At 42.4% G+C, this 25,352-nt stretch overlaps 1 long non-coding RNA gene across 1 annotated transcript in view; it reads right to left on the bottom strand.

The window, feature by feature from the left end:
- The window catches only part of LOC137299537 (uncharacterized), a 30,440-nt gene extending 20,928 nt beyond the window's left edge, over nt 1–9,512 (bottom strand). Inside the window, exons 1-2 of the long non-coding RNA XR_010957916.1 lie at nt 9,427–9,512; nt 7,416–7,569 (exon numbers count right to left, since the gene is read on the bottom strand). This is a non-coding gene — a long non-coding RNA (uncharacterized lncRNA). The remainder of the gene's footprint in view (nt 1–7,415; nt 7,570–9,426) is intronic.
- Between the last annotated feature and the right edge of the window lie 15,840 nt (nt 9,513–25,352).

Genomic DNA, 25,352 nt, shown 5'->3' with positions numbered 1-25,352 from the left:
GGAGGGTGGAAGATGGGAGGCCGGCCAGGAGAGCATTGGAATAGACAAGTCTAGAGGTAACAAAGGCATGGATGAGGGTTTCAGCTGCAGATGAGCTGAGGAAGGGGTGGAGATGGGCGAATTTACGGAGATGGAAGTAGGTGGTTTTGGTGATGGAGCAGTTATGTTGTCGGAAGCTCACATCAGGGTCAAATAGAACGCCAGACAGTGGCCAGGGAGAGGGATGGAGTCGGTGGCTAGGGAACGGAATGGCATCGCAACCGACCCCAAACCCATTGCAGAAATACATTTGGTGTGAACAACATACTTAAAAAGGAAAGATTTACAGGGCTATGGGGATAGAGCAAGGGGGTGGGACTAATTGGTAGCTCTTTCAGAGAGCCGGCACAGGCACAATGGACCGAATAGTCTCCTTCTGTGCTGCATGATTCTATAATTCTATGATATCTTCAGTCTTTACTCTTCAAAGTGTTTTTGGAGGAAGAAAAACAAAATGGATGCTAATTATAATGAACTGACATTTTCTGAAATGGGTGGAGATAGTGAGACTGGCTAAACATGCAGTCTGAAGTATGAAACTATAACCCTTGGTGAATACTGATGTTAAGCATTTAAAGGAATCATCAGCTTGCAAAGTTTGCTCAGTTCAGATATTATATTATGTATTCTGTTGGAGGCATGGGCCTGCCAATCAATATTCACATGCGAGACATTAAATTTTGCCGATCTCCAAATTACTACTTTGCTAGCAAAAGAAATTACTTTGGGAGCTGGTAATTTTTCTGCAAATAGTGTAATTGTCACTTTGCCTGCAAGTTTCTTTCTGTGAAGATATTTCCATCTGGTAATACACACAGTCGGTATTGAGCCTGGAAGAAGTGGCACCTCATGGAAAGGACTTTCAGGATAAGGGCCACATTCCTGAACCAGCCAGACACCAAAGTGATGTGGGGATACTGGTTAAACAAGTAGGCAGAGCTGGATTTAAGGAGTAACCTTCAGGGCATCATTGTCGTCAGGCAATCTCAGTGCACAGTAAGGTTACTGCTGCATTGAGCACTTATCTGCAGTTATAACTCCAATTACTCTTCAGTTACAATAACTTGGCAAACGTTACATTGTTAGGGTTCTGGCATCTGCTACTCAGAACTGGAGGACAGCTTCCCCTGGTGCAGAGGCCACAGTTCTTTCTGGGTCACTGTCCCAAAGACATGTGAGGTGTTTAGCTGTCTCCTTTTTCTCCTGTCATATAAGTCTGTCCACCTCCTTAGGGTGTATTGTTCCTTATGTGTGAAGGAGCACAAATGAAGACACTCCTCCATTAATATTTAGGGGAATAATCCCCAGCAGTTGTATTGCTATCCTGAAATAATGTAGTTCTCATCATAATTGTGGATGTAATGCAAATGAATTATAAATATTTAAAAAAAACTTTTATTGGTGTTCAGATGCTTGGGCCTACTGCTGGTCCCTGGGATTTCATAGGTATCCTTCGCTGATCAAACAGGCCACTGGATCAAAGAAATGTTGCATAAGGCCACAGCATCCCTTTGGCCACCCCATCAGGCCCAGATGGCCTTTGCTGACCTTGGGACCCAAGAGACTGAATCCGCCAGTAATCCCTTGTCAGATTGCATTGTAATCATTAAGGAACAACCTTAAGTGGCCATTAGGGAACGGCCTCCTCAAAACAGCTGGTTGAGAATGTCATTTTACCTTTAAGTTTCCAGAATTTTGAGCGTTTTAGCCGCAGTTTACTAACAGCAGCCACTTTGAAGAAACCTGTAAAACCTCTGCAGCCGACATGTAATTAGCATAACATTTTATTCACCTTTATGACAGAACCATTCTGCAAGTAAGCTCAAGAAAGTTTTATTGTACAGGGCTGGAATGTTATTCAAGACATATCCTGCAGTGCAAACCTGCTTTACTAATGGTTTAAATGGGAAATGCACCAGCCTGTGTAGTACTGAGTCAAGAAGACTAGGAAGGCTCTGTGCTGCTAGCCAATTTCAGCCGGGGCTTTACAATTAACTACATTGTCACGGGCTATGGAGAGGAAAAATTAACCAGGGATCCCACTTCTGCTCGTTATCAAATAACCCCCGCAGGGAGGTTTGTGTCATTGGGTGAGGAGAGGACTGAACTTGGTTATGATGCCGTCCATGTTGGAGTAGCCTGCCAGTACTCACTATGCATGCCCACATATGCAAAGGGGCAGCTGGGGCAAGACACCAGAGGGCTGCTGACAGCTGTGAAACTTTACCATAACATAACTCAGAAAGCGGAAAATCTGGGAACTGATTTGCTGAAACTCCAAGTGTCTATGAATGAGGTAACTGAGAACTAGTAGATAAAAGTAAGGGCTGATTATGGAGTTCCTTTCTAATGTCAGTGGGACTGCTGAGATTCACACACGTGGTCAATAGAGAGAGAGAGAGACAGACAGAAAAGAGGCGATTACAGCATTTGTATTTTTTTGTTTATATTGAGAATTCAAAAGCAATGAGTCCACAGAACAGAGTTATTTATGCAGCTATTTAATCTATTTATTAATGCAGCTGCAGCTACAGGGGATGAGGTAAATATTAATCCCTTATCTTCCAGAATTCAACCAAAAAAACACTTCACTGGCTCAGGCAGAATCCTCCTAAATTTTTTTCTTTTTTTTTTACTCGGGATGTGCATCACTCCACCATTTCCACATCCCGGGAACATCCCATTCTCCTGGGAACAGAATAATCTAAGCCCACCACTTCCGGTTACGTCCTGGCTCCTGGCTCCCCATTCCCTCCCAGTTTGAATCTCCAGCTCGTCAGTTTATTTCTCAATTACATGTCTCCCTCCTTAAACTTAATACCTACCTTCAACCTGTTATTTCTTGTTATCATCTTGCTCTATACCCTGGTCCTAAAAATGATCTATTTGCTGCAGCTCTTGTCTCCAGTAAGGATTTCTTGACATTCACCTGAGGAAGGAGGAAGCCTCCGAAAGCTTGTGATTTTCAAATAAAATTGTTGGACTATAACTTGGTGTTGTAAAATTGTTTACAATTGTCAACCCCAGTCCATCACCGGCATCTCCACATCATGGCCCCCATATTATGGGCAGAGATATATTTATATAACTGTGACATCTATTTAATTGTTTATACATAGCATTACATCGAATGTACAGCATGGAAACAGACCATTGGCCCAACTGGTCCATGCTGGTGTTTATGCTCCACACGAGCCTCCTTCCACTCCTATCAGCATATCCTTCTATTCCTTTCTCCCTCATGTCTTATCTAGCCTCCTCTTAAATGCATCTATGTTAGTGACTCAACTACTACTTGTGGTAGCAAGTTTCACATTCTAACCATTCTCTGGGTAAAGAAGTTTCTCCTGAATTCCCTATCGGATTTATTAATTTATTATCTACCTATAGTGGGTTAGGAAAGCAAACCTATTTATTTTCCAGGAACCAATCAAAAAAAAAATCACTTACTTTACTGTCTCTGCAGAGATCTCTTACAAACATATTTCTAAATTCTTTTACTGGAATGTGCAATCCTCCCCAATTTCCACCCGTCAGCAATAGTGTAATCTCTGTCTAACTTTGAGCAATGCATGGGAGTTTATATAAACATTTTGAGTGTATGTAACACTTTTACATTAAACTCCAGATGTCATATGCCAGACATCACACTCCAGACAATTCAAACTTGAAGAATCTTTAAAAAAAAATAGAAAGAGACCCACAAAGTTCTAGCTGTTTCTTTTTCTGACCTCGCGATAACCCGAAGTGTGTGTTGCATAAGTAAAAGAGGAACCAAGCAACTGCCAAACTAGGGAAACTTTCAACAACCACAATTAGTCTTCAAATGACCTCAGCATCTATTTTCAGAGAATACCTGAGCAGTGGCATTGAGAGAACAGGCAAAGATAGCAGCTGAACATTGCAACCTTCCTCCAGACCCAAGATTACATAGGAACATAGGAACAGGGGTAGGCCATTCAGCCCCTCATGCCTGCTCCGCCATTTGATAAGATCATGGCTGATCTGTGATCTAACTCCATATACCTGCCTTTGGTCCATATCCCTTACCCATGAGAAATGCCACAGGAGATCAACTAGTTTTCAAAATGCATATTAAAGACTTTGTAAATCTCTTGTAAAAGCAGGAAAATTGAAGCTAGGTGCAACAAACACTGCATGAGAAGAGAAAAAGCAGGAAAGAGAGCTCAAGAGAGGTGAGAACAGGAGACAAAAAGTGAGATAGGCAGAGCACAACAGAAAGTGACATAAAGCGAGAGAAAGAGAAGCACAGGAGAGAGTGAGAGAACACAAGAGCATGAGAGACAGAACACAAAAGAGTGAGAGCATGAGTGACAGAATGAGAAAAAGGGAGAGAGATTCTTAGGGCATTTTCTTTAAATCTAATTTAAGGGTAATGCCAGTGGAAAGGTTAAATACTTTATGAGTACAATGTAGGCTATCTATGAAATGTTACACACTGAGAAAGCAAAATGATCATAAAGGCAAGAACTTATAATTTTTTTTCACTAATTGTACACATTTTAAAAGCGAATGAGTTCCACAGGAATTATTTTGGTGAATAAGCTGAAAGGTCATGTACCATTACAGTTTTTGTTTGTGTTCAACTAAGCAAAGCTGTAAGTGCCTGGAGTGCCATTTATCTCACATAGGTTTTTAGAGGCTTTAAAGCCTTAACATTTAACTTTTGTCTTCAAAGCAGCACCTGGTAACTCATTCTGCATCATTTCTTGAAGTAAATAAGAATTTGTAGTGCAATCATTTATTACAGTAGTCTAATGATAAAAATGTCTTTTATGCAAGAATGGGCAAAATGTTAAATATTCAAGTCTTATATTTCTCAAGAACCTAATTATGTCTCTGTAACCTCCTCCAACCTTACAACTCTCCGAGAAATCTGTGTTTCTCCAACTCTGGCCTCATGCACATCCCTCCACTCCTTCCGCCCCACCATTGGCGGCCGAGCCTTCAGCCGTCTAGGCCCTAAGCTCTTGAATCCCCTCCCTAAACCTCTCCGCTTCCTTCATCTCATTTATGACCCTCCTTAAAACCTACCTCTGACCTAGCTTTTAGTCACCCCTTCTAATACCTCCTTCTCTGGCTCGGTGTCAATTTCTGTATGATTACGCCCCATGTGGGATGATTTCCTACGTTAAAGATGCCATATAAATGGTGGTGGTGGTGGTGGTGGTGGTGGTGGTGGTGGTGGTGGTGGTGGTGGTGGTTGTTGTTGTTGTTGTTGTTGTTGTTGTTGTGCTTGGATTATTATATATGCCAATGTGGTGATGTTACAATGTTGGCTTACTCTGTTGGTAAGTGCGCTGTGGGACTGAGCCACAGGTTGAAGTTCGACCCCCAGTCGGTCCTGAGCTAGCTACTCTCAGCCAAGGGTGTAATAGGAATGCTGAAATTGACCATAACATTCCTGGGCTCATGAGGAGTAAAATCAGGCAGGGTACCTGATCCTGATAGCTGTTGAGTGACTCATACGAACATACAAAATTGATGGGCAGGAAAAGTCCTGCTGGTCTATCAAGCCTGCCCCACACCCCATGATGGTCTAAACACTTCTTCCCTCCGTCCCCACCCCACCTCCCACCCACCCCTGCAGCCATGTAATCTCCTGGGAGAGGCAAAAAAAGAGAAAAAAGAACCCAAGGCCAATAAGGGAAAAAATACTCTGGAAAATTCCTCTCCGAACCCCTCAAGAGATCAAAACCAGTCCAGGAGATCACATGGACCAAGTGTTATCTATAAAAACACTTATTTGTGTACAAAACTACGAGGGGCCTAGATAGAGTGGATAGGAAGGACCTAGCGGAGGGGTCAATAACCATGGTGCGTAGATTTAAAGTGATTGGTAGAAGGATTAGAGCGGAAATGAGGAAAATATTTTTCACCCAGAGGGTGGTGAGGGTCTGGAACTCACTGCCTGAGAGGGTGGTAGAGGCAGAAACCCTCATCACATTTTAAAAATACCTGGATGTGCACCTGAAGAGCCGCGACCTGCAGGGCTACAGACCAAATGCGGGAAGGTGGGATTAGGTTGGATGGCTCGTTTCTCAGCCGGCGCGGACACGATGGGCCAAATGGCCTCCTTCTGTACCGTAAATTTTCTATGATTCTAAGATTACTTTCCATGCACTGCAATCTCTGCCCCAGTCAGGAACCAGTCCAGCTCCCTTTTGAAGACATGCAGAGCATCAAGACCCACCACACCAGCCGGCAATGTATTCCAGAGGCTCACAATTCTCTGGGAAAAGGCTCCTGGTGAAAAGCATACATTGTATGGATATTAGGGGAGGAGAAGGTCAGGCTCGGCGGCAATGTCCCCACGATTGAATAGCCTGCCAACACTCACTGTTTATGCCTACATATGAACAATGGCCACTTGGATGAAAAACCGGAGAGTGGCTGGAACTTATGGCACTGCAGTCCAGCAAGAGCAAGATCCTTCAGGAAGAAAAGGAAACATCAGAAGAGGGAAAAAAAAGAACTATACTGGTATTAAAAACAGAAAATGCTGGAAACACTCAGCAGGTCGAGGAGCATCCGTGGAGAGGGAAACAGAGTTAACGTTTCAGGTTGATGACCTTTCATCAGAACTCGGCCATACTGGCATTGTCAGTAGGGCTAAGGAAACAATAGCACCATGCAATTATATAGCGTCTCTAACATAGTAACACAGCCCAAGATGCTTCACAGAGATAGAAAACAGATGCTGAGCAGTAGCAGGCCAGATCAAAAGGTGAATTCTGGTGTCACTATAGGTCAGTGCTTTAAGCTGCTTCTATGCCATGCGAAGCCTGTGCCAGCATTGCCAGTACCTATCGCACAAAACTCACACAGTCAGCTGCGAGCTGAAGGCAAACCAGCATTTAAGGCTCATCTCTAGGAAGGCCCAGTAAATTCAGGTTTGCCTTCAGGCTGCAGCCATCTGTGTGAGGCCGTGCGTCGGGTGATAGCTCAGGTCTCCCGCCATAAGCAGCTTTGCACTGAACTGTTTTACATAATGTGGAGATGCCGGTGATGGACTGGGGTTGACAATTGTAAACAATTTTACAACACCAAGTTATAGTCCAGCAATTTTATTTTAAATTCACAAGCTTTCGGAGGCTTCCTCCTTCGTCAGGTGAACGATGTGATCTGTTTTACATAGGAAGCTTGGGATCGAGGGGATGAGTTTTTGTGTCAACAAAACTGCAACATGAGGGTTTACACGGCAGGTTTTGTACAGGAGTTGAGTCTACAATGGGAGTCACTCTGAACTAAAAGTTGAAGTGCGAATGGGAACTTTGCAGTAGCTGGTAGAGATCGGCATACTCAGCACAGGATCGAACTGAAACCTTTTTATTGTGTATGGCTCAGAAATATACCTGAGGGTGCATTAGCCCACTGATCCATTGCAGCAGCCTGGCTCCCCTTCTGATCATAGCAAGATTCAGGACAGTCTTTTGCTAGCAACTGATGCTTTTGCCCTTGTTCCTTCCTTTCGGTTCAGAACTGCATCCTCTGCTGCAGATCTACTGTCTGGGAGTGAAAGACAAAAAAGGACTTATGACGACTTCACAGCCTTGTTGTCTCTGTTTCTCTATGTGCTGATCAGTAAATACTCAGCACTGAGGAGCAAGAGAGGAAGATTGTTGAGATTTTTTCCCGGGTGAGGGTGCCCTGACCAGCAACACAAAAAGAACTGGCAAAGCACATTGTATGTGAGGAAGTTAAGTCAGATTGTTAACTGGTGCCGAGATTTAAAATCAGTGTGAGGTTGGCGTGTTCCAGCATTACACCTCCCATGTAGACTTAATTTTTTTTTAATAACAGCAGAAGCAAAGCCCCAGTAGATTCACTTCAGTGCCATAATGTTGATCTGCCAATCTGACTGCTTTGGACTCACATCAATTTGCAATAAGCAGCCAAATTTGGCTTTGTTATGAGGAAATGGTTCAGTCCAGACAACCTATTTGGTGCATTATCTTCAAGTTAAAACACATGGCTCTCCCAGTGCAACAACAGGACCATCTAAACCATCAATCTTTAGTCTCCGATGTGAAATAGTTGTACGATTACAACAGACAATAGTTATTTAACAGGGAAAACAGATTCCCTCCCAATTATCTCTCCTTCTATGCCGAAGGTACTCATGCTGAGGGAGGGTTCCACAGTAGCTACAATAGTTCATTCAAATTGCTATTTTCCATGTGTAAGTCTAAAAAACGAGTGCCAGCAGGCTTTTTGCTTGTATATGGGGAGGAGGGGAGGTAACACAGCCAAGCCCTATTTTATCCTACGTCCTCGTATTTTCTAGCAGAGGCCATTGAATAGTAATCAGGAATCCTGACTGATGTTTCCCCCTCCCTAACCTAAGGGCACAGAGACTTTAGACGTTGTTAACCAGCCTCCAGGTTACCGCGCTCTCCCTTTTACATTCCCACCCAGCAGCATTAACTATCAGCCACCAGGCAGAAGCAGAACTAAAGAAACCAGGGCATCTCCACACACAAAAAATAAGTTTCTGCTGTTGCCGGAAGAAGGTAAATCATCAAGTTTAGATTACTAAGTACAACCGACAACGAGTGAGCCGTTTGTTTGCAGTCGGCTGCTGTTTGAAATTTTTTAACAGCATCTCATAATAGTGCGCCAAGTGCTGCTGAGATCACCAAACTCAGCACACAACAGGGGATCGAACCAGAGGCCTTCCTGCTCCGTATGACTCAGTAGCCTGCTGAGGAGCACATTTACCCATTAAGCGATCAGGGTAGACGAAAACAGGTTCAGTATGAAAGGAAACAAAGCGAAAGCATCTGCACAATGGCCTGTGCCATATCCCTAAACCCTTTAGTCTTTTGTAGGCCTACATGGAAATGAATGCTCAAACTAAATCCACAATCAGGCACTCCCAGGGATCCTGCTCCTCGCTGGAAGGCCCGAATCGTGGAATCAGCCCTGTAGTGTCCTTTTTGAATCTCTAATTTTGTCTCAGTTACTTCTCCTTCAAAAGTTAATTACATTTTGCTGCAGTAATCGACCTACTTAGAACTCTACTCACAGACAGTCTGCAGAAACTATGGGCTGTTTCTCGATTTATGAAGATAAACTGAAAATTCACAAACGCACGGATACTTCTGCTTTAAAAGTCCAACCCTCTATTTTGAAGAGCTTTTCTTTTAGGTTTTACATTTTGCTGCAGTAATCTACCTACTTAGAACTCTACTCACAGACAGTCTGCGGAAACTATGGGCTGTTTCTCGATTTATCAAAATAAACTGAAAATTCACAAACACACGGATACTTCTGCTTTAAAAGTCCAACCCTCTATTTTGAAGAGCTTTTCTTTTAGGTTTTTCTTTCTCATTCTTGATTTTAAATTTTTTTTAAAGGTCCTACCTTGGCTTGACGTTTGAAAAATATATTTTTAAAAATATGGTTGAATTGCTTTACTTCTGTTTAGAGGCTGTTCTGATTTCAGTTCATGTATTTTGGTTCTAGGGAGTGGAAGTCATTTCATTCCGGGAATATGTAACTGAGACCTTGCTTGTGCCCCAGTGGCTATTTTAGTCAAAGTTAACTCCTTCAGTGCCAAGGTGCTGGGGCTGGGACTTGATCCAGCCAAAGCAAAGCTCAAGAACTCTGGGTTGTTTGTCCAGGACTGGTATGGATGTAAGAATTTGGATGAATGGTCCCCATCTGAGAAGTTAACCTTTCATTTCACTATCAGATCCTTATAGACCTGCTACACATTAACAGGACTTCTTGTTTATCTCTGTTGGCCCTGATTTCTAAATCACAGCTCCGGATACTGTAATCACAAGCACGCTACTGATTTCCCTTGTTGCTACCTGACTTCTTTTCCTGTCCCACCTCCTGCCCACCGCCCCTACCCCTGCCCGCTTTCTAGCGCTTTGCAATTAAGGCGTAGAGGCTAGCATACTTTGCATATATGTCTGAAATTCCCCTCTCCGCTATTTGAATGGAGGTGTTAACCTGTTAAAATAAATGGATTAACACTTCTTTTAAAAGAGCAGATGAAGGAATTTCACACAAATGCGTTACATGTCTGTGAGCTAACATCCCATCGAGTAATTTAAGGCCTAGGTCTTCAACCTTCCCACGTTTCTTAAATCTTCTCTCCCATTTACCTGCCCAGTTACATTTTGATTTAATTTCTTTAGACTGATGCGCTGTATTAATTTACAATCAAAACTTTGAACAAAAGTTTCGGAGAAAAATTGCCTCCCAGTCTACACACCGACCAGTTCACAGGCCCATTACAGTGCACTTTATTGCTGCAGCTTTCTCCCCTCCTCTCCTGAAGGCAGGACTCATGCTGGGGTACAGACGCTGACAGTCATTCTTCATGTGTGGACCTAAACAGTGAGGGTTGGCAGGCCATCTCCATATATCCCCCCTTTCATGACACGGTTTGTTAGCTTGCACATGGCACACATTCCTTTTACCAAAATATCATGCAGCATCTCAGCACTGCACACCACCAGTGAGGAGATTCACTTGAAGTGCAGGACTGTGTGTCAAGCAGAGATGGAGTACCTTAAACTGACATTTGGCTTTATACATCTAATATGGGCCACAGAGATGTGGCCATGTGTCAAGTTTATTTACACACCTGTAGTTTATTTTATATCAAATATGTCATTTTGCCAGTACAGTTGCTTCTAACAGAAAATACTTGAATAAAACACCACTGCTGCATTCCTTGGCCAAGTAGAGTCAGTGAGTGCCAGCAATTGGAAAAGAAAGAAAGAAGGAAAGAAAGAAAGAACAAACTTGCATTTATATAGCACCTTTCACACCCTCAGGACGTTCCAAAATGCTTTACAACCAATAAAGCACTTTTGAAGTGTAGTCATTGTTGTAATGTAGGAGACGCAGCAGCCAATTCTCGCACAGCAAGATCCCACAAACAGCAATGAGATAATGACCAGATTATTTTTTTAGTAATGTTGGTTGAGGGATAAGTAGAATTCCCCTCCTTTTCTTCAAAATCATGCCATGGGATATTTAATATCTCATCTGAAAGACGGCACCTCCGACAGTGCAGCACTTCCTTGGTATATGCACTGAAGTGCGGTGTCAGCCTAGATTATGTGCCTAGGTGTCAGGAATGGGACTTGAACCCACAACATTCCAACACAGAAGCAAGAGCGTTGCCACTGACCCACAGCTGACACCTTTTGCATTTGTCATTTCACTTTACAAACTGAAATTTTTGTGAATGCCACAGATTCAGTCTGACATTTTCAGCTTGGAAAATCTATGGTTATTTGAGTTCAAAAATTGTGAATTTGACACGTGCAGAGGGATAATAAGGCAGTTTGCGTTGACAATTCAATGCAACTTGATGCAATCTTTTCTTCTCCCTTTAATTTTCTTTCTGTACTTTCTTTCCTCCATGTTGTGGACTTCTCTGGTGTCAACTCAAAAGCCACTTTATTACCATGATGTGGAGATGCCGGTGATGGACTGGGGTTGACAATTGTAAACAATTTTACAACACCAAGTTATAGTCCAGCAATTTTATTTTAAATTCACAAGCTTTCGGAGGCTTCCTCCTTCCTCAGGTGAACGAAATGAAACTTTATTACCAGTCAGCGGGTTATCCACTTCCACAGGGGCAGGGTGACGAGTATCAGTTTGAAACTGATAAACTCTCCATTCTTCTGAGCTGTTACACCCGCTGTCCCAGCAAAGGACTAAGAAGATTGATCAGATTCATAGCTGAGGCTGGCAGACTCCATTGCCAGGTATCCTTGGGCTCTGAACCTGGTATCGTCTTGGCATTCCACAAGTGGGCATATTTATGTTCTTTTTTTCTGTACATGTGATTTATGTATATATAACAGTGGTTTCTTTCTGACGATCAATGACTGCAATGAGATATTGGGATGAACTGAATAGCGACTTTAAATTCATAGTTTATTAAGTTGCCTTGTGGCATCAGAACTTTATTGCCCACTCAGAGTTTGGGTCCCAAATGTTTCTCAGTCATTTAATTTTCAGCAACAGCTCATCATTATTTAGTCATCTGACAAATTCGACATCCCTTTGCCAAATGTCATTCGGCTATTGACCCACAACCCACAACTGGAAAAACCAGTAGACGTAAATGCATTAATCCTCTAAGTAAAGCAGGAGCGTCCGACTTTTCCATCCAAACAGCGGTCAACCCATCGTGCTAAGCAGCTCCAGGGTTAACAGGGAGGCATGGAAACATGTAGTGTTTCCAGCCACTGATCAAATGCAGAAATACTTCAGTAGTTGAAGCACTGTTGTGCTTGAGGGGTGCGGGAGGGGAGGTACTTGGCTGGCAACGAGTAGGAAATTTAAAGTATTCCAAGTGTTGCATAAGTTGTACGGAATGTAAAAATGTGCCGTCACTAGGCCTGTAAACTTTCCATGGAAAATGAGAAGCTAAAAAATAGATAGTTGACTGTGATAATACACGTAAATCAACTGAGAAAACATTATCGCCAGGTTAACTCCTTGAGTGGATCATTTTCTACTGCAGGGCAATATATGAATTGCTCATTTTGTCTCAATGAGAAGTCATCATAAAACATTCCATTTATGTTGACTGTGACAGCAAGTATGGGAATGCTGTTAATAACAGCAGGAGGTAAAGGAATCAAAACAAGTCATACAAAAAAAGAGAAACCTACAATCCTGCTACTCTACTGAAGCAAACTCCCCCTGTGATGAACTCAACCAGTGCACCACTAGATGAAACTGTTGGTTAGATTTTCGACCTAGTGCTCCTGCTGCAGAGCTCGGCACACCGAGAGTGCAGATCGGGAGTCTGGACGTGCACCCGATCGATGGGCCGAGGATTTTCTATCCATTATAATTTTACTGCTAAAAATGTACCTCATTTCATCAGTGAGCTTCACTTGTTTATGGATAGGGCAAACGATTTGATGTAGAGCAACGCCACGCGACGAATCCCGCAAATTCCTACACTTGCCACGTGTCGCACAATGTCTGAATACTGCAGTTTTGGGTGAAATGTCCACGATGCAGTGAAGATAGTCTCTGAGTGGATCTGAGTGACAAGTAATCATTTACCGCAGTCATGAGGGGTATGGGGATAAAGCGGGAAAGTGGAGTTGAGGTAGAAGATCAGCCATGATCTTATTGAATGGCAGAGCAGGCTCGAGGGGTCGTATGGCCTACTCCTGCTCCTATTTCTTATGCTCTTATGACTGTTACACGAGGATTTCAGATTCACGCAGTGTGATGGTACTGGTGTCATTAAACAATTTACACAGGGTTCCTTGAGGTAACTGCTGCATCATCTAAGGAAAACTTCAAACTGAAACAATCACTTTGGGGGTGATTTTAAATCCCAAGAACGGGTGGGTTGGGGGTGGGTGGGAGTTGAAAATAGTTGTTTTTTTGGGTCGCAACTGCAAAATTTTTGGACTTTGCATTCCCAGTGGGAAGCCTGTACTTTTATGCGCCGACGTTAACCCTAGAAATAAAGCCAGGTTGCGGTTGCGACCCAAAAAATAACTATTATCAACTCCCACCCGCCCCCAACCCACCCGTTCTTGGGGTTTAAAATCACCCCCTCTGGGGCTTCCCAGGTGGCTCAGTGGTTGAATGCACTACATGGTGTGCAACTGAGCTATACAAAGCAGGAAAGGACCGCTAAGTTCTTTTTCCATGTTGAATTAGTGGATGATCCCAGCTGGATTATAATAAGATACTGCAGCTGGTTTTAGTGCCACTGGGTTTGGGAGAAGAAAAATAATCTGCCAGGGCTCCTGTTCCTGATTTTTTAAGGAAGTGGTAACAGAGCACTTAGAAAATCATAATATGATTAAGCAGTGTCAACATGGTTTTATGAAAGGGAAATTGTATTTGACAAACCTATTAGAGTTTTTTGAGGATGTAACTAGCAGGGTAGATAAAGGGGAACTAGTGGATGTCGTATATTTGGATTTTCAAAAGGCATTCGATAAAGTGCCACATAAAAGGTTGTTACATAAGATAGGGGCTCATGGAGTTGGGGGTAACATATTAGCATGGATAGAGGATTGGTTAACAGACAGAAAACAGAGAGTAGGGATAAACAGATCATTTTCAGGCTGGCAGCCTGTAACTAATGGGGTGCCGCAAGGATCGGTGCTTGGGCCTCAACTATTTACAATCTACATTAATGACTTAGATGAAGGGACCGAGTGTAATGTATCCAAGTTTGCTGACGATACAAAGCTAGGTGGGAAAGTAAGTTGTGAGGAAGACACGAAGAGTCTGCAAAGGGATATAGATCGGTTAAGTGAATGGATAGGAAGGTGGCAGATGCAGTATAATGTGGGGAAATGTGATGCTTTGGTAAGAAGAATAGAAAAACAGAATATTTTTTAAATGGTGAGAAGCTATTAAATGTTGGTGTTCAGAGAGACTTGGGTGTCCTTGTACAAGAAACACAAAAAGTTAGCATGCAGGTACAGCAAGCAATTAGGAAAGCAAATGGAATGTTGGCCTTTGTTGCAAGGGGGTTGGAGTACAAGAGTAATGCAATCTTACTACAATTGTACAGGGCTTTGGTTGAGACCTCACCTGGAGTACCGTGTACAGTTTTCGTCTCCTTATCTAAGGAAGGATATACTTGCCTTAGAGGCGGTGCAGCGAAGGTTCACTAGATTAATTCCTGGGATGAGAGGGTTGTCCTATGAGGCGAGGTTGAGTAGAATGGGCCTATACTCTATGGAGTTTAGAAGAATGAGAGGTGATCTAATTGAAACATGTAAGATTATGAGGGGGCTTGACAGGGAAGATGCTGAGAGGTTGTTTCCCATGGCTGGAGAATCTAGAACTAGGGTGCATAGTCGCAGGATAAGGGGTCGGCCATTTAAGACTGAGATGAGAAGGAATTTCTTCACTCAGAGGGTTGTGAGACTTTGGAATTCTCTACCCCAGAGGGCTGTGGATGCTGAGTCATTGAATATATTTAAGGCTGAGATAGACAGATTTCTGGACTCTAGGTAATCAAGGGATATGGGGATTGGGCAGGAAAGTGGAGTTGAGGTTGAAGATCAGCCATGATCTGATTGAATGGCGGAGCAGACTCGAGGGGCGATGTGGCCTACTCCTGCTCCTATTTCTTATGTTCTTATGTTCTTATTTGTTTCATACAAATTGTGTATGCATGTGTGGACACTGGATGAACTCAGTATCAGGCTCAGATGTGCTCCCCCGATGGTTGAATGGCAATGTGTACTTCTACTGTTTGTGCTAAATTTATCGATAGGTGGATGTTCATCCCCTCAATAGCTGAATAATGGCCTCTTGGTTGAGTTACCTTGTATCCAGCACATCAGGAACCATACCCAGCTCATCATCACCTTCAGGGGCCAGCAACCCCCATGGAAACATATTTCAGCATGAATCAGCACCATCAGGGGCCAGTGACCCTCAAGGAACCGTATCCCTGTGCAAGTCAGCATCTCCAGACAAAAAATAAAATTTTAAAAATTGAGAAAAGATTCTACTGATGCACTGAGTCAAGTTTCACAGTTGAAGAAAAGGTAATTAATAATCTATTTTTGAATTCTGCATATTTTGAGGGAACCACTCCAGCTGGTTACTAAAGTTAACATTTTCTGTCATTCCCACCCACAGCTGATATTATTAACTTTTGTTGAGCATAATTAGATGTTTAATCACCATTTGTGAGGACTTTATCACTAAAAAAAGTCACATTAATTTTAGAACTACTGCAATATGATCATATACTAAATATGTTCTTGGATCAAGTGATCCATCCTACATTATATTGGAAGTGTCAGCCTTGGCTCAATGATAGAACTCTCGTCTCTGAGTCAGAAGGTTGTGGGTTTAAGTCCCACTCCTGAGATTTGAGCACATAACCTAGGCCGACGCACTAATGAAATACTGAGGGAGTGTTGCACTGACAGAGGTCCCATCTTTCAGATGAGATATTAAACCCAGGCCCAGTCTGTCCTCTCAGGTGGACGTAAAAGATCCCACCGCACTATTCGAAGAAGAACAGGGGAGTTCTCCCAGTGTACTGGCCAATATTTATCCATCAACCAACAACTTAAAACAGATGATCTGGTCATTATCTCATTGCTGGTTGTGGGACCTTGCTGTGTACAAATTGGCTGCTACTTTTTCTACACTACAACAGTGACTACACTTCCAAGGTACTTCATTGGCTGTAAAATGGTTTGGGAAATCCTGAGGTACTAAGAGGTGCTACATAAATGCAAGTTCTTGCCTTCTTTCACAGAGTTTAGTGCATATTTATGGACAGTCATTTCCCCTTTAGTTTCTTCCCCATCTCTTGTAAAGCATAACTCTTATTGGGGTCTGGTTTCATGGGCACTGACAGCCCTCATTGTTCTAGAAGGTGTCAAGTGGTCCGTAGAGGAGAACACCCTTTGATATTTCCCTGTCTCTGTCTCTGTGGGTAAGATTTGGCTTTCATTCAACATGATCACCCAATTGTACTGCTGAGACTGAAGATTCATTTTGTGGAGAATCAGAGGTGAGAATCCAGCAGTGTGTGATACAGTGAGTTGGAACATCACAGTGTGATACAGTGAGTTGGAACATCACAGTGTGATACAGTGAGTTGGAACATCACAGTGTGATACAGCAAGAGGGAACATCACAGTGTGATACAGTGAGTTGGAACATCACAGTGTGATACAGTGAGTTGGAACATCACAGTGTGATACAGCAAGAGGGAACATCACAGTGTGATACAGTGAGCTGGAACATCACAGTGTGAAACAGCGAGAGGGAACATCACAGTGTGATACAGCGAGAGGGAACATCACAGTGTGAAACAGCGAGAGGGAACATCACAGTGTGATACAGTGAGAGGGAACATCACAGTGTGATACAGCGAGTTGGAACATCACAGTGTGATACAGTGAGCGGGAACATCACAGTGTGATACAGTGAGTTGGAACATCACAGTGTTATACAGCAAGAGGGAACATCACAGTGTGATACAGCGAGTTGGAACATCACAGTGTTATACAGCAAGAGGGAACATCACAGTGTGATACAGCGAGTTGGAACATCAGAGTGTGATACAGCGAGCGGGAACATCACAGTGTGATACAGCGAGCTGGAACATCACAGTGTGATACAGCGAGCTGGAACATCACAGTGTGATACAGCGAGTTGGAACATCACAGTGTTATACAGCGAGCTGGAACATCACAGTGTGATACAGCGAGAGGGAACATCACAGTGTGATACAGCGAGAGGGAACATCACAGTGTGATACAGCGAGAGGGAACATCACAGTGTGATACAGCGAGTTGGAACATCACAGTGTTATACAGCGAGCTGGAACATCACAGTGTTATACAGCGAGCTGGAACATCACAGTGTTATACAGCGAGCGGGAACATCACAGTGTGATACAGCGAGCGGGAACATCACAGTGTGATACAGCGAGCTGGAACATCACAGTGTTATACAGCGAGCGGGAACATCACAGTGTGATACAGCGAGCGGGAACATCACAGTGTTATACAGCGAGCGGGAACATCACAGTGTGATACAGCGAGCGGGAACATCACAACGTGATACAGTAAGTTGGAACATTACAGTGTGATACAGTGAGTGGGAACATACGGTGAGATACAGTGAGTTAAAACAACACAGTGAGATACAGTGAATTGGGATGTTACAGTGAGATACAGTGAGTTGGAATATCACAGTGGGATACAATGAGTTGGAATATCACAGTGGGATACAGTGAGTTGGATAATCATAGTGGGATACAGTGAGTTGGAATATCACAGTGGGATATGGTGAGTTGGAATATCACAGTGGGTTACGGTGAGTTGGAATATCACAGTGAGATACAGTGAGTTGGAATATCACAGTGAGATACAGTGAGTTGGATAATCATAGTGGGATACAGTGAGTTGGAATATCACAGTGGGATATGGTGAGTTGGAATATCACAGTGGGATACGGTGAGTTGGAATATCACAGTGAGATACAGTGAGTTGGAATATCACAGTGAGATACAGTGAGTTGGAATATCACAGTGGGATACAGTGAGTTGGAATATCACAGTGGGATACAGTGAGTTGGAATATCACAGTGAGATACAATGAGTTGGAATACCATAGTGGGATACAGTGAGTTGGAATATCACAGTGGGTACAGTGAGTTGGAATATCACAGTGGGATACAGTGAGTTGGAATATCACAGTGAGATACAGTGAGTTGGAATATCACAGTGGGATACAGTGAGTTGGATTGTCGCAGTGAGATACAATGAGTTGGAATACCATAGTGGGATACAGTGAGTTGGAATATCACAGTGGGATACAGTGAGTTGGAATATCACAGTGAGATACAATGAGTTGGAATATCACAGTGGGATACAGTGAGTTGGAATATCACAGTGGGTACAGTGAGTTCGATTATCACAGTGGGATGCAGTGAGTTGGAATATCACAGTGGGATACAGTGAGTTGGAATATCACAGTGAGATACAGTGAGTTGGAATATCACAGTGAGATACAATGAGTTGGAATACCATAGTGGGATACAGTGAGTTGGAATATCACGGTGAGATACAGTGAGTTGGAATATCATAGTGGGATACAGTGAGTTGGAATATCACAGTGGGATACAGTAAGTTGGAATATCACAGTGAGATACAATGAGTTGGAATACCATAGTGGGATACAGTGAGTTGGAATATCACAGTGGGATACAGTGAGTTGGAATATCACAGTGGGATACAGTGAGTTGGAATATCACAGTGGGATGCAGTGAGTTGGAATATCACAGTGGGATACAGTAAGTTGGAATATCACAGTGAGATACAATGAGTTGGAATACCATAGTGGGATACAGTGAGTTGGAATATCACAGTGGGTACAGTGAGTTCGATTATCACAGTGGGATGCAGTGAGTTGGAATATCACAGTGGGAAATGGTGAGTTGGAATATCACAGTGGGATACAGTGAGTTGGAATATCACAGTGAGATACAATGAGTTGGAATACCATAGTGGGATACAGTGAGTTGGAATATCACGGTGAGATACAGTGAGTTGGAATATCACAGTGGGATACAGTGAGTTGGAATATCACGGTGAGATACAGTGAGTTGGAATATCATAGTGGGATACAGTGAGTTGGAATATCACAGTGGGATACAGTAAGTTGGAATATCACAGTGAGATACAATGAGTTGGAATACCATAGTGGGATACAGTGAGTTGGAATATCACAGTGGGATACAGTGAGTTGGAATATCACAGTGGGATACAGTGAGTTGGAATATCACAGTGGGATACAGTGAGTTGGAATATCACAGTGGGATACAGTAAGTTGGAATATCACAGTGAGATACAATGAGTTGGAATATCATAGTGGGATACAGTGAGTTGGAATATCACAGTGGGATACAGTGAGTTGGAATATCACAGTGAGATACAGTGAGTTGGAATATCACAGTGAGATACAGTGAGTTGGAATATCACAGTGAGATACAGTGAGTTGGAATAACATAGTGGTATACGGTGAGTTGGAATATCACAGTGGGATACAGTGAGTTGGAATATCACAGTGAGATACAGTGAGTTGGAATATCACAGTGGGATACAGTGAGTTGGAATATCAGAGTAGGATACAGTGATTTGGAATATCACAGTGAGATACAATGAGTTGGAATACCATAGTGGGATACAGTGAGTTGGAATATCACAGTGGGATACAGTGAGTTGGAATATCACAGTGGGAAACGGTGAGTTGGAATATCACAGTGAGATACAGTGAGTTGGAATATCACATTGGGATACAGTGAGTTGGAATATCACAGTGAGATACAATGAGTTGGAATATCATAGTGGGATACAGTGAGTTGGAATATCACAGTGGGAAACGGTGAGTTGGAATATCACATTGGGATACAGTGAGTTGGAATATCACAGTGAGATACAATGAGTTGGAATATCATAGTGGGATACAGTGAGTTGGAATATCACAGTGGGATACAGTGAGTTGGAATATCACAGTGAGATACAATGAGTTGGAATACCATCGTGGGATACAGTGAGTTGGAATATCACAGTGGGATACAGTGAGTTGGAATATCATAGTGGGATACAGTGAGTTGGAATATCACAGTGGGATACAGTGAGTTGGAATATCACAGTGAGATACAGTGAGTTGGAATATCACAGTGGGATACAGTGAGTTGGAATATCACAGTGGGATACAGTGAGTTGGAATATCACAGTGGGATACAGTGAGTTGGAATATCACAGTGTGCTGCAATGCATTGGAACGTATCATACCACATTACTAAAACTGTCAATTCCAAATAAACTATTTGTCATGATACAAAATGCAGCACGCAGATCTTCAACCTAATGCACCTACCTTGCACTTTTGAAGTTGATAAAAATCATAGTGTTGTAAAATGAAGGAACATTTTTAATGCAGCCACTTGATCCCATTTAAATCAATGTTTTCTGAACAGAATTTGATTCACAAAATAAATGTAAAATGACAGATTTGAGTTATATTCAGAAAGTGAAAAAAAGACTTTGAGCATAAAGCTAAGTTTTTCAGTCCTGGATACATCTGAGTCACAGAAAACCTTATTCAGGCCCCTCTCATCCTTTCGCACTGAGAGGTTAATGAGACTGTATTGTATAGGCATTGCAGGCTGCGTACTGGCGATCCTCAGAGCCTTTAACTGCAACATTATTCCTGAGGGAGAGCTTGGCACCGTCTCCAGGACTGGCTGCACACAAGAAGCTGAGAACAGCTCTCCTCCTGCCAAAACCAACATCACTGCACTTACATTAACAAAAGTAGTCAAAGGAGGGGCTTAGTGCCCTGTTCAGGCACTGCACAGACTCATGCTGTTTTAACCAGAACAAGGGCCTCCTTATGGATGCAGCTGTCCGATCCGATCAACTTAAGGATCATGAGTAAAATTCCAGATACCTAAAAGGTTGAAAAACAATGTGGCTTGCACAATTGGTACAAAGTGAAAGAATTCTCCTGTATAATCACTCTTTGCCCTCTTTGATCTTTTGCTAGTAAGAAGTTCGAAAGTGCCACCAGCTCATCTCAAAAGGGGTATTGTTACTCTACCTCGAGCCATATCGAAGCCTCGGTTCCTGAACTAACTTGCTCTAAAAATTCAGTTTAAATTACAGCATGAGAGTAAGAACTGCTCTGACTGTGTAAATATGTAGTAACATCGTAAATATGTAGTGACATCAGAAATATGTAGTGACAACAGAAATATGTAGCAACATCATAAATGTATTTGTGAAGATTTCGTCTGGTATTTCTAAAAAAATTATCTTTTAGAATGAGTTCACATTTTTGCTGGAAATATGAATCTGAGGAAATTATTAAAAGCACATTAATGATGTCACTGCAAATAGTGACCAGGGCAATTCTTAACTATCTACTGACTGTAGGAGTTGCCACATCAATGACAACTCGAAATTTTTGTATGTCTCGTAGCAATCTTGCCTCTGAGTCAGAAGGTTGTGGTTCAAGCCCCATTCCAGAGACGTGAGCACAAGATCTAGGCTGGCATTTCAGTGCAATACAGAGGGAGTGCTGCACTGTCGGAGGTGCTGTCCTTCAGATGAGACGGTAAACCAAGGCCCCATCTGCCCTCTCAGGTGGATGTAAAAGATCCCACGGCACTATTTGAAGAAGAGCAGGGGAGTTGTCCCGGTGTCCTGGCCAACATTTGTCCCTCAACCAACATATCTAAAACAGATTATCGGGTCATTATTACAGGGCTATTTGTGGGACTTTGCTGTTCCCAAATTGGCTGCTGTGTTTCCTACATTACAACAGTGACTACACTTCAAAAGTACTTCATTGGCTATAAAGCACTTTGGGATGTCCTGAGGTTGTGAAAGGCGCTATATAAATGCAAGTTCTTTCTTTCTGTCTCGTCCTTATTTCATTTTGACTCAAACAATAATAATTTGCACTGTCTGGCCTGCACTGAGTTATACAGAACTGATAGGCCCCAGGTTCAATCCTTGGCCCGCACGTTAGCTGATCACTAGGATTGTGGTAAGAGTAGTGCAGCTGGCCTCATGGGTTACGGAGGAGAAAACATCCTGATTGTATCTAGTGATCCCCCTGTTGGAAAGAGCCTATGTGTGTTGGGTGAGAACAAGATCGAGCTTAAGTGTGACAGCCTGTCCCTTCAGCCTTTGGCCAAAGAGCCCACTGACCCGCACTGTCCAGGTTTGCAGTTGGAGTCAGCATGAGTCGTTACCTTCAGAAAAAGAGGGGAGATCATTGGGAAAAAAACATAGGGATAAATGATTAAATCATTTAAAAAAAGTAATAAGGTGACTTATTAAAAACATGAAAAAGCACATACAAAGCGCCCAAAATTCCATGGCCTGGGAAAAAATGCGACATGACCCCAGTGGAGGGCTGCAATTTGGGGCAGAACTTGGATCTGCTGGTTTCTACAACATTTCCTTTACAAAGAAAATCCTGATTGAGGGCCGGGGAGGAGTCAGACATGCCTTCTGCCCACCCACCACCCCCGTATCCCGGCAGCAGTTTTGGAGGCATGTCTGGGGTGCCTCACAGCACTGCCAACCCTTTTAAAGGGCCTGTGGAGTTTCGGGACGAATGTATTTGTTTTAAAGATAATTAGAACAGATTTTGTCTTTGAATAAAAAGTTTTTTAATCAATTATTTTTCCATGATTTTAATTTACACACTTGGCCACATCAAGATTGTTGCTGCCGGTGGAGCTTGTGCTACACAGAACTGCTCAGTCTGTAGCTCCGCAGTTCTGTCATACTGGTCCTGCTGATGCTCCACCTGTAAGGTCAATTCTAATTAAAGATGTGCGTGATAATATTACCCGTTGGAATTGGTTTAAAGTGTGAAGAAGCTGTGAATCTGAGCTTTCAGTCAGAGGAGCAAAGGGGCAGATAAGGCTAAGTTCCCAGGCCTCTTCCAACATATCATAGAATTTACAGCACAGAAACAGGCCATTCAGCCCAACAGTTCCACGCCGTGTTTAAGCTCCACGCGAGACTTCTCCTACTCTATTTACTTCATCTCACCCAATCGACATATGCTTCTATTCCTTTCTCCCTCATGTACTTTTCTAGCTTCCCCTTAAATGTATCTATGCTATTCGCCTCAACTAATCCGTGTGCTAGCACGTTCCAAATTCCCATCACTCTCTGAATAAAGAAGTTTCTCCTGAATTCCTTATTGGATTTATTAGTGACTATCTTATATTTAGAGCCCCTAGTTTTGGACTCCCCCACAAGTGAAAGCATCTTCTCTATGTCTACCCTATTGAACCCCTTCATAATTTTAAAGACCTCTATCAGGTCACCTCTCAATTTTCTCTTTTCTAAAGAAAAGAGCCCCAGTCTGTTCAGCCTTTCCTGATAGTTATACACTCTCAGTTCTGGCATCATCCTTGGAAATCCTTTTTGCACTTTCTATATCCTTTTTATATATAACACCCAACCCCAGCATATGAATTCTCCCCAATTTTTCAGTCAAAAGCCAAACGAGTAATAATTAAGTGAAGCTAAAGGTCAAACCTTAAAGGTCTCATCTGTGTAGTAAATAGTTTCGTTTTGTAAAAAAAAGGACATTTTTTTCTTCATGTTCTCCATTCTTTTAGGTTCCCATGGTACGCATTCTTTCATGGCTGACCAAATCTCTGCATTGCTGCAGGAAGTTTGAGAGAGTATCCCTGGTTGACTCACCATTTTGGGAAGTGCCTGGTTTCAGTTCAGCAATGCCTCCTGATGGCCCATTCACCATTTGTTGGGGTGTTGCAGGCATTAACCTACAATGCTCTACTCTGTAGCACGGCACATTAGTACACTAAAACATGGCATCGCCATGCCAACTCAAATCCAGCTCTAAGCATTGGAGGGGCGGGGGGATATGGAGCTATCAATCTACTGCCACTATTATTTTAAAATAAGGGCATTTGAAAAATTATGAGTAAAGTTCACTTGTGGATTCTGATACCTCTGTGGCAGTTCCTCTCCTGTGTGATGTGAAACACATCTGCTTTGGCAGTACAAATATACGGAGTTCATTGCCACAAATTGCCAGAGTTTCTATTTGAGCTGCATGGAACTATTTATGCCATAAAATAACTTTGTTGCCTCAAATGTGTTACCAGTGTTTCTGACAGAGAAGCATGTAATGACTTAATTGAGAGATAAAAACATTATTACAACACAGCTTACCTTCTGGTATAAATTATTTTTATCATAATTTTAGTAAAACATTGACAACAAACTGTTTAAATGATGTTGCATGAATTGAGCCTGTCGGAAAACGTGTCCTTGCAGAGACAATACCTCTTTAACTAGGTTGCAAACTTGATACATTTGGTGATATCAACAAAGTTAATTTTTATTAAAGGCCCATAAATCCAAAACTTTTCCCACTTCCATTTTAAAGTGTGAACCTAACACATCTTCAATTACGCAATCAGCTTCTGAGACCCACCTCGACGTGCTGTACTCAAAAGAAATTCAAGATCACGTTGATTGTTGAGCCTGGGACTCCTTCTGCTCTTAAGATCTGCCTGGTTGAGGTTTAGGGTGGGGAAGAACTGGAAAACTGACCTCATGAATTTTGAATTGTATTTGGAACGGAATCTTGTATGAGGAACTTGGCAAAGCAAATTTTAGCTCCTCCCACACCCTCAATCTGCTGACATGCAGTCTGGCACTGATGAAATATGACAGGTTGGCAATACATTTGAGAATCAGCAGTACCTGGATTAAGCAATCACATCTGCACAGAATTCTGAAAACCGTTTGGTCAAAGAGGAGAGTTCACCCTTAAACCTCATTTATACTGAGTCCCATTTTGGAATCTGGGCTTTTCTACTTTTGATTTTCAATTCATCAAATGACATTTCTGAAAGTGTAGAGAATTACATTGATGGTAGTTTCAGGGCAAACCAATTAGGAAAACACCACACAATTTGGCTTTCTTTGGTTCTGGTTTATTCAAATTCATAATAAGTTTGCAAAGATATCATTGTGTATCAGAATGTGGATTCTGGCTGATTTGAGAGCTGATTCAGCATTTGTGTAGCATAACCTCTGTTGGTCATCCAAAGGTTTAGTTCCCACAGTTTGTGATAATTCCAAAAAATGACTAATTCACTGTATTTAGATTATTAAGTAAGTGTTAACACTTAGATGTTAGAATTTGTTCCATTCTATGAGTACTTGAACTGGGGTTGAGATAAAAGACAATAAACACCGGGTGGAAAAGTACTGA

Source organism: Heptranchias perlo, chromosome 29 (assembly GCF_035084215.1).
Source record: "Heptranchias perlo isolate sHepPer1 chromosome 29, sHepPer1.hap1, whole genome shotgun sequence".
In the NCBI taxonomy this organism is placed as follows: Eukaryota; Metazoa; Chordata; class Chondrichthyes; order Hexanchiformes; family Hexanchidae; genus Heptranchias; species Heptranchias perlo.
This window is presented reverse-complemented; position numbering and strand designations above follow the sequence as displayed.